This window comes from Mustelus asterias, chromosome 28, assembly GCF_964213995.1.
Source record: "Mustelus asterias chromosome 28, sMusAst1.hap1.1, whole genome shotgun sequence".
In the NCBI taxonomy this organism is placed as follows: domain Eukaryota; kingdom Metazoa; phylum Chordata; class Chondrichthyes; order Carcharhiniformes; family Triakidae; genus Mustelus; species Mustelus asterias.
This window is the reverse complement of record NC_135828.1, coordinates 4899115-4916280: the sequence shown is the minus strand read 5'-3', so window position 1 is coordinate 4916280 and position 17166 is coordinate 4899115.

Below are 17166 nucleotides of genomic sequence, written 5' to 3'. Positions count from 1 at the left end.
GGAATTGGATAAAAATCTGAAGGAGAAGCAAATGGGGGATGCGAGGGAGTGGACGTAATTGGACAGATTTGCCAGAGAGCTTGCACAGATGCAATAGACCGAAGGATCTCTTTCTGTCACTCTGTAAGAGTGTCTGACTCTTCAGCGTGAAAAACCTCTCTGCTTGAAGCCAACAGTCTGTCTAGTCAACATTGCCTTTTGAACGGAAATGGTGAACAGCAGAAACTTCCCACCATATTTACACTCATTAACACAGAGAGACGGGAGGAAAGCTTTCTCCCGTAACGTTGTTACAATTGGACGTCAAAGGCAACAAGTCCCAACACTTCACGGTGTTCAATCTCTCTCTTCCCAGAAATGAATTCCACACCTTTTCAAATGCTTCCTATCTCAATAAGGATTTGGATACCAGCTACTGAGATTATTAGCCTAATAAACACAATGCTGCAGTCTCTTAATTGAGGCTGTGTTCGTACTTGCTCAGTGGACTGAGGGGATGATGATAAATTTGCACATAAGCCTTTTCTCTTCAAGAAAGTCAGTGTTTTGTTCATTATCTTTCCTCAGTTAGATTATTTTTTTCACCACATTTGCACAGTTAGGAGATGGGATGAACAATGTTTCTGCACTGAATTAGAATCACAGTGCAGAAGGAGGCCATTCGGCCCATCGAGCCTGCACCGACCCACAGTCCCACCCAGGCCCTATCCCCATAACCCCATGCATTTACCCTAGCTAGTCCCCCTGACACTAAGGGGCAGTTTAGCATGGCCAATCTACCTAACCCGGACGCCTTTCGGGCTGTGGGAGGAAACCGGAGCACCCGGAGGAAACCCACGCAGACACGGGGAGAACGTGCAAACTCCACACAGACAGCGACCCAAGCCGGGAATCAGACCTGGATCCCTGGCACTGTGAGGCAGCAGTGCTAACCACTGTGCCACCGTGCCGCCCTTATTCCATGAAATATTCTACTCAGAGAAATTACAGATTCCAGTCCTTAAATTTGGTCATTCTTTTATGCAATAATTCATCAGTTTCAGGATTCCAAGGTTTGTAACAAACTTGAGTTTGTTTCTACAATTGAGTTTGCTATTTACTTTTCATTCAATTGATGCACTCCTGTTCAGAATCTGACTCCCTTTATTCCGAATGCAAGGTTGCTTACCTGGGAAAGCTGGATACAGGGTGAGACTTTTTTTTATTCATTCATGGGACATGGGCACCACTGACAAGGCCAACATTTATTATCCATCCCTAATTGCCCTTGAACTGCGTGACTTGCTGGGCCATTTCAGAGGGCAGTTGAGAGTCAACCACATTGCTGTGGCTCTGGAATCATATGAAGGCCAGACCAGGTAAGGACGGCAGATTTCTTTCCCTAAAGGACATTAGTGAACCAGATGGGTTTTTCCGACAATCAACAATGGTTTCATGGTCATCTTTAAATTCTTAATTCCAGATATTTTTATTGAATTCGAATTCCACCATCTGATGTGACGGGATTCGAACCCGGTTCCCCAGAACATCAGATGAGATTGTGGATTAATAATCTTGTGTTGATACCACTAGGCCATTGCCTCTGCGAGGATGTTCTATGCCTAATCTTGACGTCAGAAGGAGATAAATATTCTTTGACACTCCCACTAAATAAGGAAACATGCAGAGTGGTGTCAGAGAGCTGCAGGATCGGGATTCACCGTGGATGGGGCAACAGGCCCACGTCGGGAAGCTGAGACTCAATGGAAGTTTGGGGTTGATGGTATTTCTGCATAGCGTAGTCAAGCTATTCCAGTGTACGAGATGTCACTTGTGCACCTATTCATCAGTGAGGTTGTCATTTTAAAACGGAACTGTTGCACATTGTGAAATTTTATCATTTCATTCCAATTGAGTGTGCTTTAACCATCGCCTTTGTGACAGCCAAAATTTGAAGACCATGACAGGAGCTTGAGGCACCTGAGTTTAATGGGTGCAATTCTCCAAAAATTGACTAAGGGCAGAATTTTATGAAAAGAATTCTAAGTGCCGACTGAGCGAGAAAGCGGGAGAGTTTCAGACTCGTTTTTTGGGCGAGTTTGAAAATGCAATCTTATGGCACTTAGTGCAAAAATAGTGCCAGGATGCGATTCTCGCCAGCAAGAGGAGTGGGCTGGAGCCTCAGCTCGCCGGGAAGCCGACTGCTGATCTCTAGGGGCGCCACTACGCAGGGGCCCTGATCTCTCTGTGTACTGGGCGGGAACCCAATTTTGTTGACGTCGGTGGTGGTGGAGGCAAACTCGTTGGGGTCTTTTAAGAGACTTCTGGATGAGTACATGGGATTTAATGGGATTGAGGGCTATAGATAGGCCTAGAGGTAGGGATATGATCAGCGCAACTTGTGGGCCGAAGGGCCTGTTTGTGCTGTGGCTTTCTATGTTCTATGTTCTAATGGGGCCTGTACAATTGGGATGAGGGGAAAAACTGGGCGCAAACCTGCTTTCTCACCACCCGCCCAATCTTACCATTTTGCCTCGCCGAAAGTTGGGGGGGAGATGAGGTCATAAAATTGTTCTCAAAGTGTCACCTCCAGCCTGAAACTGTGAACGAGAGGGGCGTGGCCTAAAGACACTCCTCCTCCTTTTTAGTAGGTGCCCTCATCATAGATTGGCCTTAAAGGCCCTCCTCCTCATCACTGCCATCTGAGACCTCCACCCCCCCCCCCCATCCCACACACATGTGCGAACCCCTGTTACGGACTTGTCTATAAGCTATGCCCCCTTCAGGCCTTTCCCCTTGACCGTGCCAACCTGGCTTCCCATTGCACCGATAGGTAGGTGAATACCGGGAGCCGGGTGAATCTGACCACAACCGGGAAATGCGGATCTCAATGCAGATTTACTGTGCTAATCCGGTTCATGCCCTCACTGGGTATGAACCGGATGATGTCACCGCAAGGAGAGGATGGGGATAATCCCGAAAGGGGTTCTCCCCGGCACCAACCGCGTGATGGCCCTTTCGCAAGAATCTCCGGCCGTACCGCCATTTGTACCTGGGCGCGCGGGGGTCCAGAGAATGGCCCCATCTATCTCTTCCAGATGGGAATTGCTATGAGCTGTGCCTGTCTGGGTCAGACTTCCGATTGGGAAACTTTGTGGGTTCCCACTCTGAAGATTTGAGCACAACGTTGAGGCAGACAGCACTGACAGAGAGCCGCACTGTCAGAGGTGCCATCTTTCACAACGTGTGATGCCAAAGTCCTCTCAGCTGGGTGTACAAGACCCCATGGCACTATTTTGCAGAGGAGATCTGATCCTCCTCTGTCCTGGCAAATATTTATCCCTCAACCAGCCTCACTAAACCAAATTATCTGGCCATCGTCACCATGTTGCTGCTTGTGGGATCTTGCTGTGTACAAATTGGCTGCCGTATTTCCTGCATTATTATCAGTGACTATTCTGCAAAAACACTTCATTGGCTGTGAAGAATTTTGAGGTGAATTCTTGCAATGTAAAGGTGCTATGGAAATGTAACTCCTTTCCTATTTTTACTGCCGTACACTACTCCCCCAGAGCGATGGTCCGGATGTGTACTAGAATCAATAACCTCCTTCCCAGAGATATGGAGAAGTGTCTCGATCAAACTGACCCGCAAATCTTCATTTTATCCAGAGGATGATAACCTTCAATTTCTTCATTAGAGAGAAGTATTTAACTTTTATTCATCTTTTTAATTAGATCTCAGTAGACTGTGAAGAGAGTTTTAGAAAAAAAATGAGACCGAGAGAGTGAGAGAGAGAAAGATAGAGACAAAGAGAGGGGGAGACAAAGAGAGATAGAGGGTGGGGGGTTAGAGGGAGAAAGAGAGAGAGAGAGAGAGGGTGGGGGGAGAAAGAGAGACAGAGAAAGAGAGACAAAAAGAAAGAGAGAGACAGAGAGAATGAAAGGGCGGGGAGACAGAGAGAGAGAAACAGACAAAGAGAGATAGAGAGAGCAAGACAGACAGAGAGAGAGGGAGAGGCAGGGAGACAGCGAGAGAGACAGGGAGAGAGAGAGAGAGCAGGGAGAGAGAGAGAGAAAGAGAGACAGAGAGAGGGGGGAGCAGAGAGAGAGAGACATGGAGACAGAGCGAGAGAGAGAGAGACAGGGAGCAGAGAGAGACAGAGAGACAGAGATGGAGAGAGAGGGAGCAGAGAGAGAGGGACAGAGAGACAGAGAAAAAGACAGACAGAGAGTGATGAAGAGAGAGAAAAAGAGACAGAGAGCCAGGCAGACAGACAGGGAGAGAGTGTGAGAGAGAGAGACAGAAAGAGGGAGAGAGACAGGGAGAAAAAGACAGAGAGAGAGAGCAGAGAGAGAGACAGGGAGACATAGCGAAAGACAGACAGAGAGTGATGGAGACAGAGAAAAAGAGACAGAGAGAGAAATGCAGACAGACAGGAAGAGAGTGAGAGAGAGACAGAGAAAAAAAGAGGGAGAGAGAGAGACGGGGAACAGAGAGAGAGAGAGGGAGAAAGAGAAAGGCAGACAGACAGGGAGAGAGTGAGAGAGAGAGAGAGAGACAGAGACAGAAAAAGGGAAAGAGAGAGAGAAGGGGAACAGAGAGAGAGGGAAAGAGAGAGACGGGGAACAGAGAGAGAGAGAGGGAGAGAGAGAAAGGCAGACAGACAGGGAGAGAGTGAGAGAGAGACAGAGAAAAAAAAAGAGGGAGAGAGAGAGACGGGGAACAGAGAGAGAAAGAGAGGGAGAGAGAGAGACGGGGAACAGAGAGAGAGAGGGAGAGAGAGAGACGGGGAACAGAGAGAGAGGGAGAGAGAAAAAGGCAGACAGACAGGGAGAGAGTGAGAGAGAGAGAGAGACAGAGAGACAGAAAAAGGGAAAGAGAGAGAGAGAGACAGGGAACAGAGAGAGAGAGAGAGAAAGGCAGACAGGCAGGGAGAAAGTGAGAGAGAGAGGCAGAGAGAGACAGAAAGAGGGAGAGAGAGAGAGAGAGAGAGATGGGGAACAGAGAGAGAGACAGTGAGACAGAAAGAGGGAGAGAGAGAGAGACAGAAAGAGGGAGAGAGAGAGAGAGACAGGGACAGAGAGAGAGAGAGACATGGACACAGAGAGAGAGAGAGACAGGGAGAGAGTGAGAGAGAGAGAGCAACAGAGAGAGAGAGAGAGCGACACAGAGAGAGAGAGAGATGGTCTGAGAGAGATGCAGAGATGGAGAGCCGGGTGCAAAAAAGGTTGTGTGGAGAAGAGAGTCTGCAATAAGTGTTAATGATAATACTGTGGAGAGAAGCATTAATATTTATTAATAAAGTGGCAGCAGAGAAGTCTGCTGCTTTCATAAACGAGGAAGAGATTTTTGTTAACTTGGGCATAAACGTCACTGCATGTTTTATGAATGTGCTTGGTACAATAATGAGAATAACATTGCAATGGACAAAAGATATAAGTCAGCAGAAATGGTGGACAAACATTCTAAAAACAAAAGGCTCAAAAAACAATAGTTTTATCGCAAGGCATGATTGAAGACGGAACAGTGATTGCAGTGGTTAAAGAGAGTTCGCTCTTAACTCAAGAGATTGGATGATTCATTGTGAAAAAGCTAAATAACATTGTGTTTCCTTATTAATAAAATAAACTTGGATGATCGTTCTACTGCATTCATCTCAAATTCCTAGGTGTTGCGATCATTAAATGATCTTCCAAATGTTCTGGTCACTGGTTGCTGACTCTGGCGTTTAAGCTATTAATTTTCAAACAGAAGCAGAAAGGAACTCTGCATTAAGTATTCCGATCCTGGCGCACGGCAGGTGGAGGACCATGTATGTTATTTTTTTCTTGGCAGCGAAAGAGACAGTGAGAGCAACAGCGAGTGCACCCGAGGAGCTCGGTGGTAATGGTGACCTGCTAAAGACAAACTGGAACATTTCAGTTCTCATCTGGACCTGTGTAGATCAACCTCCCTTTTAGGATTTACAGCTAAACGTTTCTGACAATTGAGCCTTCTTGCTTTGCGTCGCGCTGTCAGCAACGTGTTCACAGAATTGAGTGTGCACAGAAAAAAATGACAAACAAGAAAGCAGAAGGAGGCCACCCAGCCCTTCATATCCGTGGCCAGCTCCGGGAAAGAGCTGTCTCGCACTTGTTGAACTGAATTGATTTATTATTGCCACATGTATCAGGACACAATCAAAAGTATTGTTTCTTGTGCGCTTTACAGACAAAGCATACCGTTCATAGAGAAGGAAAGGAGATGGTGCAGAGCTTAGTGTTACAGTCATAGCTAGGGTGTAGAGAAAGAGCAACGTAATATATGGTAGGTCCATTCAAAAGTCTGATGGCAGCAGGGAAGAAGCTGTTCTTGAGTCAGTTTAAGTTTAAGTTTTTTTTATTAGTCACAAGTAACACTGCAATGAAATTACTGTGAAATTCCTCCTAGTCGCCACACTCTGGCGCATGTTTGGGTCAATGCACCCTAACCAGCACGCCTGTTCAGGATGTGGGAGGAAACCGGAGCACCCGGAGGAAACCCACGCAGACACGGGGAGAAATGTGCAAACTCCACACAGACAGTGACCCAAGCCGGGAATCAAACTCGGGTCCCTGGCGCTGTGAGGCAGCAGTGCCAACCACCATGCTACCGTGCTGCCCCGGGTCCCTGGCGCTGTGAGGCAGCAGTGCGAACCACCGTGCTACCGCGCCGCCTGTTAGCAGGTGATCTCAAACTTTTGTACCTTTTTCTCAATGGAAGAAGGTGGAAGAGAGAATGTCCGGGGTGTGTGGGGTCCTTGATTATCCTGGCTGCTTTTCCAAGTAAGAAGTTTAACAACACCAGGTTAAAGTCCAACAGGTTTATTTGGTAGCAAAAGCCACACAAGTTTGCTACCAAATAAACCTGTTGGACTTTAACCTGGTGTTGTTAAACTTCTTACTGTGTTTACCCCAGTCCAACGCCGGCATCTCCACATCATGCTTTTCCAAGGCCGTGGGAAGTGTAGACAGAGTCAATGGATGGGAGGCTGATTTGAGTGATGGACTGGGCTTCGTTCACGACCCTTTGTAGTTTCTTGTGGTCTTGGTCAGAGCAGGAGCCCCATACCAAGCTGTGGTACAACCAGAAAGAATGTTTCTCTGGTTCATCTGTAAAAATTGCTGGGAGTCAGAGTGGGCACGCCGAATTTCCTTAGTCTCCTGAGAAAGTAAGAGGCATTGGTGGGCTTTTAAAATATAGGACGTGGAAAGACCAGGACAGATTGTTGGTGATCTGAACACCTAGAAACCTGAAGCTCTCGACCATTCCCACTTCATCACCATTGATGTAGACAGGGGCATGCCCTCCACTACACTTCCTGAAGTTGTGTTTTTGCATACTGTAGTTTCCCATCAGTGGATCAGAACTGAGTTACCTTACAAGACTTTGGGATCAGAGTCATACTGCACAACATGAATAATGAATAGATCTGAATGGAGTCATGTGGCATATTATTTTAATCAAGACCAGAGTTAAATTAATGGGCAGCAGAATTTCATACAAGTGCCTTAACTTGTTCAGCAACAATGCTGCTTGAATCTGGATGACTATAATCCCAGGACGCACAAAACACAAGCTGTCCGAGCACAATTAATTCCATTGTAATAGTCTGGTAAATTATATATAACGGATTGCAGTTATCGTGGATTGGTTTACACAGGGGTAGGTCAGTTAGCTCGTTGGTCCTGCCCGTTATTCTTGTTAACCATATCTGTTATTCTCAATAATCGCAAACCAGACATCAACAAAGCCTCCAACTGTTTAGCAGCTAGCTGCTCTCACGAGCTTCACACGCTCATCAAGAACTCTGTGACCCACCTCCTATCCCACATCCCATCCACTTCCTCACCTCTCTATGATGTGGGGATGCCGGCGTTGGACTGGTTGGCACAGTTAGAAGTCTCACAACACCAGGTTAAAGTCCAGCAAGTTTACCTGGAATCACTGTGCTACCAAATAAACCTGTTGGACTTTAACCTGGTTGATGCGCGATTAATTCACTCGGGAGGCTGGATCGTACCCGGGAAATAAAGGCTTTTATAAGCAACAAGAATGGAGCATACTGCTTAACAATACAATCCCAGACTAAAGGGTCACTAGGAAGTGCCGTGACCTTTATACTCCTATGGGTAGGCGGAGCCAACCGGAGTGTACCACAGAACAATACCAACAGGTGGAACACCCCAACCCTAACCCCAACAGTAACAAGAGTAACATATGTACAAGTACCCATAGTGATAACTATCTATGGTTCACCACACTGGTCTTGTGAGACTCCTTACTGTGCTCATTGACCTATTGGCTCCAAGTTCCCCTAGTGCAAGGAATTTGAAGTTCTCACCCCTGTATTTAAATCCCACGTAAACCAATCAGCCCCTTGAGCCTGTTGCAACATTCAGTGAGATTGTGGCTTATTAGTGACTGAACTCCATATACCCAACTTTATCCCATATCCCATCATACCTTTTTTAAAATTTGAAGTTTATTGATTAGTGTCACAGGTAGGCTTACACTGCAATGAAGTTACTGTGAAAATCTCCTAGTCGCCACACTCCGGCGCCTGTTCGGGTACACTGAGGGAGAATTTAGCATGGCCAATGCACCTAACCAGCACGTCTTTCGGGCTGTGGGAGGAAATCTGGAGCACCCGAAGGAAACCCATGCAGACATGAGGAGAATGTGCAGACTCCGCACCGACAGTGACCCAAGCCGGGAATTGAACCGGGGTTCCTGGCACCGTGAGGCAGCTGTGCTAACCACTGTGCCACTAGACTGCAACAGCTTGGAGGTGGGGTAATAGGTATCAGGAGGAGAGCAGCCTTTTATAGTCCTTTGCTCATGAATATTGCAGCATACCTCATGAAGGTGAAGGCGGGTGAGGTGTTAATTAACTATTGGGTTAGCATCAGTTGCCTCTTCCAGGGATGAGTTCCAAATCTCTTCAGTTCTTTGTGTAGGGAAGTATTTCCTAATTTCACCCCTGGTCTGGTTCTATTTTTTAGTCTGTTCCTTAGTCCGAGATTAACCAGTCAGCTGAGAGGAATAGCTTCCCTTTATTTACCCGATCCGTTCCTCTTTTATCAATGCACCTCTGTTCTCAATGAGGGGAACACAATCCTAATCTACACTCACAAACTAACCCCTGGAGCCCAGGCATCATGGCCTTGCTCCTTCAGATCCCTGTTACCTCCTTCAGGGCCGAGAACTCTGCTCATTCTGAACCTTCAGCCTTGATCTTTGGGCTCAAATCTCTGGGGGGGAACTTTCTTTATTATTTTTTCAAGGGATGTGTCCATCCCTAATTGACCCTAGAGATGGTGGTGGTGAGCTGTCACCTTGAGCCGCTGCAGCCCGTGTGGTGTAGGCACACCCACGGTGCTGTTAGGGAGGGGGTTCGAGGATTTTGACCTAGCCACGGTGAAGGAACAGCGATATTGTTCTAAGTCAGGATGGTTAGTAACGCAAACTTCCAGATGGTGGTGTCTCCATTCATGCTCCATGTCCTTGACTTCTATGCGGTAGCGTTTCTGGATTTGGAAGGTGCCGTTGAAGGAGTCTTGGTGAGTTGCTGGAGATGATACACACGGCTGCCACTGTGCATCAGTGGTGGAGGGAATGAATGTTTAATCTGGTGGATGTGGTACCAACCAAGTGGGGCTGCTTTGTCCTGGATGGTGTTTGAGCTTCTTGAGTGTTGCTGGAACTGCATTCATCCAGGCAAGTGGAGAGTATTCCATCACACTCCTTATCGATGGTGGGGAGGCTTTGGGAAGTGGGGAGGTGAGTTATTCTCCACAGAATGAACATGAACCCACAAACTTCCAACTTAGATACAAGAGTGCAAAGGACTGAGTCACTGCTGACAAGTGACAAGGTTAATATTCCCCTCCACTCCCTCTATAATAGCAAGTTCGGAACATGCACATTTCTGGCAGTCTTGGTTTCTAGTCTATAGCATCCCCTTCAGTTTAGAGTTTACTTTATTACTGTCACAAGTAGGCTTACATTAACACTGCAATGAAGTTACTGCGAAAATCCCCTAGTCGCCACACTCCGGTGCCTGTTGGGGTACACTGAGGGAGAATTTAGCATGGCCAATGCACCTAACCAGCACGTCTTTCAGACTGTGGGAGGAAACCAGAGCACCCGGAGGAAACCCATGCAGACGCGGGGAGAACGTGCAGACTCCACAAAGACAGTGACCCAAGCCGGGAATCGAACCCGGGTCCTTGCTGTGACAGTGCACTGCCACAGCACTGTGAAGCGGCAGTGCCAACCACTGTGCCACCGTGCTGCCCTAACTGTTCACATTTACATCCCAATTCTAAAGTTATTCTTATTTGCTTTGAAACAACAATGGACTGTTTGGTGCATTCTCTACCTTCCCAGATAATCTTGCTGACATGGAAAATACTATGGGGTAACTTCAAAAGACATGCAGGAAAAGCCATTATATGATAGGCATCATGGAAGTACGAGGTGAGCTGGGAAAGAATTTAACTGCCTGGAGGAATTTTTAATAATCTAACGGGGATCGTCAACATGTAGATATGTTTTATCAAGCATTTCATTTCAGAATAGAAAGTAAACATCTGACTGGAGAACGATGCAAACATTTATTATCGATGTGCTACAACGCAGAATGCTTCAAGATTGTTTATTTGTGTTCAGTAACATTAACTATGGCTCAGTGAGTACCGCTTCAACTCTGCAGTTGTGAGAAGTTAGTTAAAATCCCTCTTGATTTGATTTGATTTATTATTGTCACATGTATTAGCATACAGTGAAAAGTATTGTTTCTTGTGCGCTATACAGACGTAGCATACCGTTCATAGAGATGGAAAGGAGAGAGTGCAGAATGTAGTGTTACAGTCATAGCTAGAGTATAAAGATCAGCTTAATGCGAGGTAAGTCCATTCAAAAGTCTGACAGCCGCAGGGAAGAAGCTGTTCTTGAATCGGTTGGTACGTGACCTCAGACTTTTGTATCTTTTTCCTGACGAAAGAAGCTTGGAAGAGAGAATGCCCGGGGTGCTTGGGGTCCTTATCTCCAGGCAATTCAGCGTGTAATCAGCTGACACTTCCCGGTGTAGTACCGAGGGACTTACTTATTAATTCAAATTTTTTATTCATTTATGGGACATGGGCATTGCTGGCTGGCCAGCATTTATTGCCCATCCCTAGTTGCCCTTGTTCAGAGGACAGTTAAGAGTCAACCACATTGCTGAGGGTCTGGAGTCACGTGTAGGCCAGACCAGGTAAGGATGACAGATTTCCTTCCTTAAAGAGAACCACCAATGGGTATTTCAAAGAAACAATTTGATGAATCCATGATTGCCATTACTGATTCCATCTTTTTTAAAATTCCAGATTATATTTAACTCACTTACTTTAAACTCGCCAGATGCCCTGGTGGGGTTTGAACTTGTAACTCCAAGCTTCTGGGCTATAAAAGGAAGGGGTACTGAGGCTATGGTGAGGACATGGCTGTCAGGCTCTGTCTTGGGATTCACATAGGATGGATTATACAAAGGATTCTTGCGCCCGACAAGCCAGTAGTAAGGAGCGCTGCTGCTGTACTGAATGCTGTAGTGAGGAATTACTGCACTTTATCAAAAACAGTGGACTCTGGGACTTGAAAAGAATGTCAAAACCACTAAACAATGTCATAACTCTTTTAATAAATGGGACCTAAAAGGGTACATCACCAAAAATAGATTCTGGCAAATGGCAAGTCTATCCCTGAAACATGAACCTATTTTTCTTAACTGCTGCTGTTGTATCTCGAAGCATATTTTCAGTGTTGTCTGTTCTTTGCAACTGATTATCTGCTCGTTCATCCCATTGCTGTCTTGCTGTGCGAGAAACGGCTATTACAGAAACCACAGTCGATGCACTTCACGTTTATTCAGTATAATAAAGGGACGTTTGTCAGAGACGGGGTAAAGCGGTCTGCGAAAACAAGTCTCCACAAACAATCTCTCGACTCAACAGATTTACAATTGGCATATTTTGTGTTTGATATTTTTGGGGAGTTACAGAGAGAAAGACAGAATGATTAAAAGTCAACTCCATGGCGAGGGGAGATTCAGGCACCAACAGATACCACCACAGTACGGCCACTCAACGATCAGGGGAGGTGATGGCCTAGTGGCATTATCGCTAGACTTTTAATCCAGAAACTCAGCTAATGTTCTGGGGGCCCAGGTTCAAATCCTGCCATGGCAGATGGTGGAATTTGAATTCAATAAAAAAAAATCTGAATCTACTGATGACCATGAAACGATTGTCGTTGTCGGAAAAACCCATCTGGTTCACTAATGTCCTTTAGGGAAGGAAATCTGCCGTCCTTACCTGTTCTGGCCTACATGTGACTCCAGAGCCACAGCAATGCGGTTGACTCTGAACAGCCCTCAGGCAACTAGGGATCGGCAATAAATGCTGGCCCAGCCAGCGACGCCCATGTCCCACAAATGAATAAAAAAGACATTGCCCATGAAATGATTTAAGAAGTCTTCAAGCAGCCAAAATATTTAACCTGTTCCAGTTTCAAAGTTCGGAATAGTTTTCGGCAAATGTCACGTTTCATCCAACAGTATGTAGAGACAGTAAGTAGTCTTACAACAGCAGGTTAAAGTCCAACAGGTTTATTTGGTAGCACTCACCTGATGAAGGGGCAGTGGTACCAAATAAACCTGTTGGACTTTAACCTGGTGTTGTGAGACTACTTACTGCGCCCCACCCCAATCCAACGCCGGCAACTCCACAGTACATAGATAGGAAAGTTTCAAAAGGACAGAGACAGGAGTATTAGCACCTGAACATTAATGCTTGGCTGGCAGCCGCTGTCTTTGCGACAGAGTTGAGAGGCCGTGCGGAGTGAGATTGGTGGCTGTGAGCTGGGGATAGTCCGATGGTTGCGCTGCGCGTGGTGGGAAGATGCTGCTTGTCATCACACATCTGACAAGTGTCTGTTCGCACAATGAGTACATTCAATCAGGAGGGGGGAAGCGGCAAACACTCTCCTAATGAAACACTAGGAAATCAATTCATGTGGCAAAGACTGCAGCGTTCTGCACCAACCACCTGGTCTTTGCACCCAGCAAGATTAAAATGAAGGCACGTCTGTACGTGATATTTCTGAACGCAATTTAGCACTTAATAAGTGATGGCTGGTTCCTTTACAGACTCAGTTTAACTGCCTCACTCTGTGTCCTCTTTTCATAGAATCCCTACAGTGCAGAGCAAGGTCATTTGGCCCATCGAGTCTGCACCGAATTTCTGACAGAGTGGGCGGAATCTTATGACCTCACTCGTCCCGAAACCGTAAAATCCCACCCAGGGTCAACGGACCTTTCCATGGTCCGCCTCTCGCCCGCTACGATTACCCTCCTGGCGGGCAGGAGGGTAACATTCTGGCCAGTATCTTACCCAGGCCCTCTCCCCCGCCCTATCCCCATAATCCCACACATTTACCCTCGCTAATCCTCCGACACTAACGGGCAATTTAGCATGGCCAATCCACCTAACCCACACATGTTTGGAGTGTGGGTGGAAACCAGAGCATCCGGAGGAAACCCACGCAGGCACGGGGAGTACATGCAAATTCCACACAGACAGTGACCCAAGCCGGTAATCGAACCTGGCTCCCTGGCGCTGTGAGGCAGCAGTGCTAACCACTGTGCCACCATGATGAGCTTTATAATTGGTGGTAAATTGCTTTGGTTTTACTTCCTGATGGCATGAATACATTTGTATTCTTTCTTCCTGCTTCCTGATGAGGAAAGGTGAGGCCTCAGTTTAAGATTTCCTCCAATAGATGGCATCTCTGACAATGCAGCATTCCCTCGATACTACAGCGGGAAGTGTCAGCTGATTACACACTGAATTGCCTGGAATGGGGTTTCAACTGAACTTTTCACAACTGCAGAGGTGAAGCGGTACTCAGTGAGCCATATTTAATGTTCCTGAACACAAATAAACAATCGCCAAGCATTCTGTTTTGTAGCACATGGCCACACTCTGGCGCCTGTTCGGGTACGCTAAGGGAGAATTCAGCACGGCCAATGCACCTAGCCAGCACGTCTTTCGGACTGTGGGAGGAAACCGGAGCACCCGGAGGAAACCCACGCAGACACGGGGAGAATGTGCAAACTCTACACAGACAGTGACCCAAATTGAGAATGTAACCCGGGTCCCTTGCGCTGTGGGGCAGCAGTGCTAACCACCGTGCCGCCAGGAGGGCCTGAGTGGGACCCTGTGTCAGAGAGTCGGTGCGGACTCAATGGGCCGAATGGCCTCTTTCTGCACTGTAGGGATTCTATAACACTCGGGGGTTCCACAGCGTAGCATCGCTGTGTGCAGATACACTCGGTGACCATCGGTTTGAGTGTCAGATGGGGCTACAGAGTGAGCCTCAGTTAAGCTGATTTCCTCAGCCACCATTTACCGGATGTCAGGAAGTCTGTCGCTGTGTTTTAATTATGCCCTATGTTCCTTTAAAGAGAAAAGATATCGAAATATTCTGGCAGACAAAGAAAGATTGATCAGGCTGTTCTCGGGGGAGGGGTCAGTGGCAGTTCAGCTGGGCTGCATATCGAATTTTTATGGAGTTAAGCTGCCAATATGTCGGCTCTCGATGAGCAGACAACATCAATAGCTCATCTTTCTTACACCACTATCTCCTAGACCACTGAACGGCTTCGAACCCAAGGTTTTAGTCAGCCAGGTAACATCAGAAATGCGATGCTGCATTGTCAATAACCAGGGCTGCACCTCATGAATTACAAATGATGTTTGTGTTACGGATAACTTGGCAGCATTCTTGCCTCAAGTAGGGGCTCTGGATTCAAGGCTCGCTCTAATGGTTAAGGAGCTCCTTGACAAACCGCCTCCCAATCTTCTAGTGCAATTGTATATGTGATGAGGCCACACCTGGAGTATTATGTGCAGTTTTGGTGTCCTTATCTGAGGAAGGATGTCCTTGCTATAGAGGGAGCGCAGCGAAGGTTTACCAGGCTGATTCCTGGCATGGCAGGTCTGTCATATGAGGAGAGATTAAGTCGGTGAGGGTTGTATTCACTAGAGTTTAGAAGAGTGAGAGGGGATCTCATAGAAACTGATAAAATTCTAGTAGGGTTAGACAGGGGAGATTCAGAAAGAATGTTCCCAATGGTGTGTGAGGTCCAGAAGTAGGGGCCATAGTTTGAGGATAAGGGGTAAACCTTTTAGAACTGAGGTGAGGAGAAATTTCCTCACAATCTGCACTTTTTCTGCACGGATTATGCTGGCAAGGCAGGATCACAACTGGCCTTTCAAACATTCAAACACCAGGGAGTGATGAATCTGTGGAATTCGCCAATGTAGTTGAAGCCAAAATGTTGTGTGATTTCAAGAAGAAATTAGATATAGCTCTTGGGGCGAAAGGGATCGAGGGATTTGGGGGGGAAGGGGGGGATCAGGATATTGAATTTGATGATCAGCCATGATCATAATGAATGGTGGAGCAGGCTCAAAGGGCCGAATGGCCTCCTCCTGCTTCTAGTTTCTGTGTTTCTATAATTATGAACCAGATTTTTTGAGCATCTGTCGTAACATCCATCCCACATGGTTCAGTGGCAAATGTCGTTGGATCCGTGAATCGAAGCATGAGTTCTGTGCACTTTGGGCCAATCCACTTTTGCTAATTTATTTATAAACTCACTAATTTAGGGATGTACAACCCCGAAGAAACAAATGGGACACCAACTAATAAATGAAGATGCATCATGCATGGAATGAAATGGAAGCATTTTTGATTTATCTTGTTATTTTGTATTACGATTATTCTCAATTACTGTCCAGCACGGAAACTGTCCTGTTGTACTCAGATGCTCCATTTTTTAAGGAGGAACTGTCACCGTTTGAATTAACTACACTGAGCAGGCATTCCAAAATTAGTCACGAAAAGCGTCGCAATTTACCCAGTTTCAAGAGAGGTTAATGCTGAGTGTGGATCCGTGAGTGCAAACTGGCTAAAAAAGAAAGGAAAGCTTCAGGGCTGTTGTCTGGCCAGATAAAGAACAGGATTAATGTCCAGACTGGACATCCAGGTAAAGAAAGGATCTGCATTGACATAGCACTCCTCAACCTCAGATGTTGCAAAAGCCCTTTACGACCAACGAATTAATTTGGAAATGTAAGCAGAGTTAAGAAGCGTTAGGGAAGAGTGGACATGGGAGGGACTGCAGGGCTGGAGGAAGCTAAAACTTGAAAGAGGAATTAAGCTGTGAATTGATTAAAATACTAGTTGATATATTACATCGATGCATGTTAATCTATAATGTATTTGGGCAGGAAAATGGTTCTGAAAACTGTAATCCAATTGATCTGGAGGAAGAAATTCCTTTGTAGTGTTTATTCAAGTCAGGAGTGTGATGGAATACTCTCCACTTGTCTGCATGGTTTCAACTCCAACAACACTCAAGAAGCTCGACACCATCCAGGGCAAAGCAGCCCCGCTTGATTGGCACCCCATCCACAAACATCCACTCCCTCCACCACCGACGCTCAGTAGCAGCAGTGTGTACTATCTACAAGATGCACTGCAGCAATTCATCAAAGACCCTTAGACAGCACCTTTCAAACCCAGGACCATTTCCATCTAGAAGGACAAGGGCAGCAGGTACAATGGGAACACCATCATCTGCAAGTTCGTCCCCAAGCCACTTGCCACCCAGACTTGGAAATATATTGACATTCCTTCGCAGTCGCTGGGTCAAAATCCTGGAATTCCCTCCCTAACGGCATTGTGGGTCAACTCACAGCAAGTGGACTGCAGCGATTCAAGAAGACAGCTCACCACCACCTTCTCAAGGGCAAATAGGGATGGGCAATAAATGCTGGCCAGCCATGCCCCATGAATGAATTTTAAAAAAGACCAAACTTGTGGTCACTTGTCTTAACCTCTCTTTGTAGCTGTCGTGTCATTTGCTTGTCCAAAGCACCTTGGGGCATTTTTTAGGATAAAGGGATGCTATGCAAATGTTGCTACATCGTTTAGTGTCATTCCTGCTCCTGTGCTCAGTGCTCCCGGGTCGCTGCTCAGGCCACTAGCGCCACTCAAATGAAAGAACATTTTGCTTTTTGTTATCCCCAATCTGAACGTGACCAACTGCTCACCCTG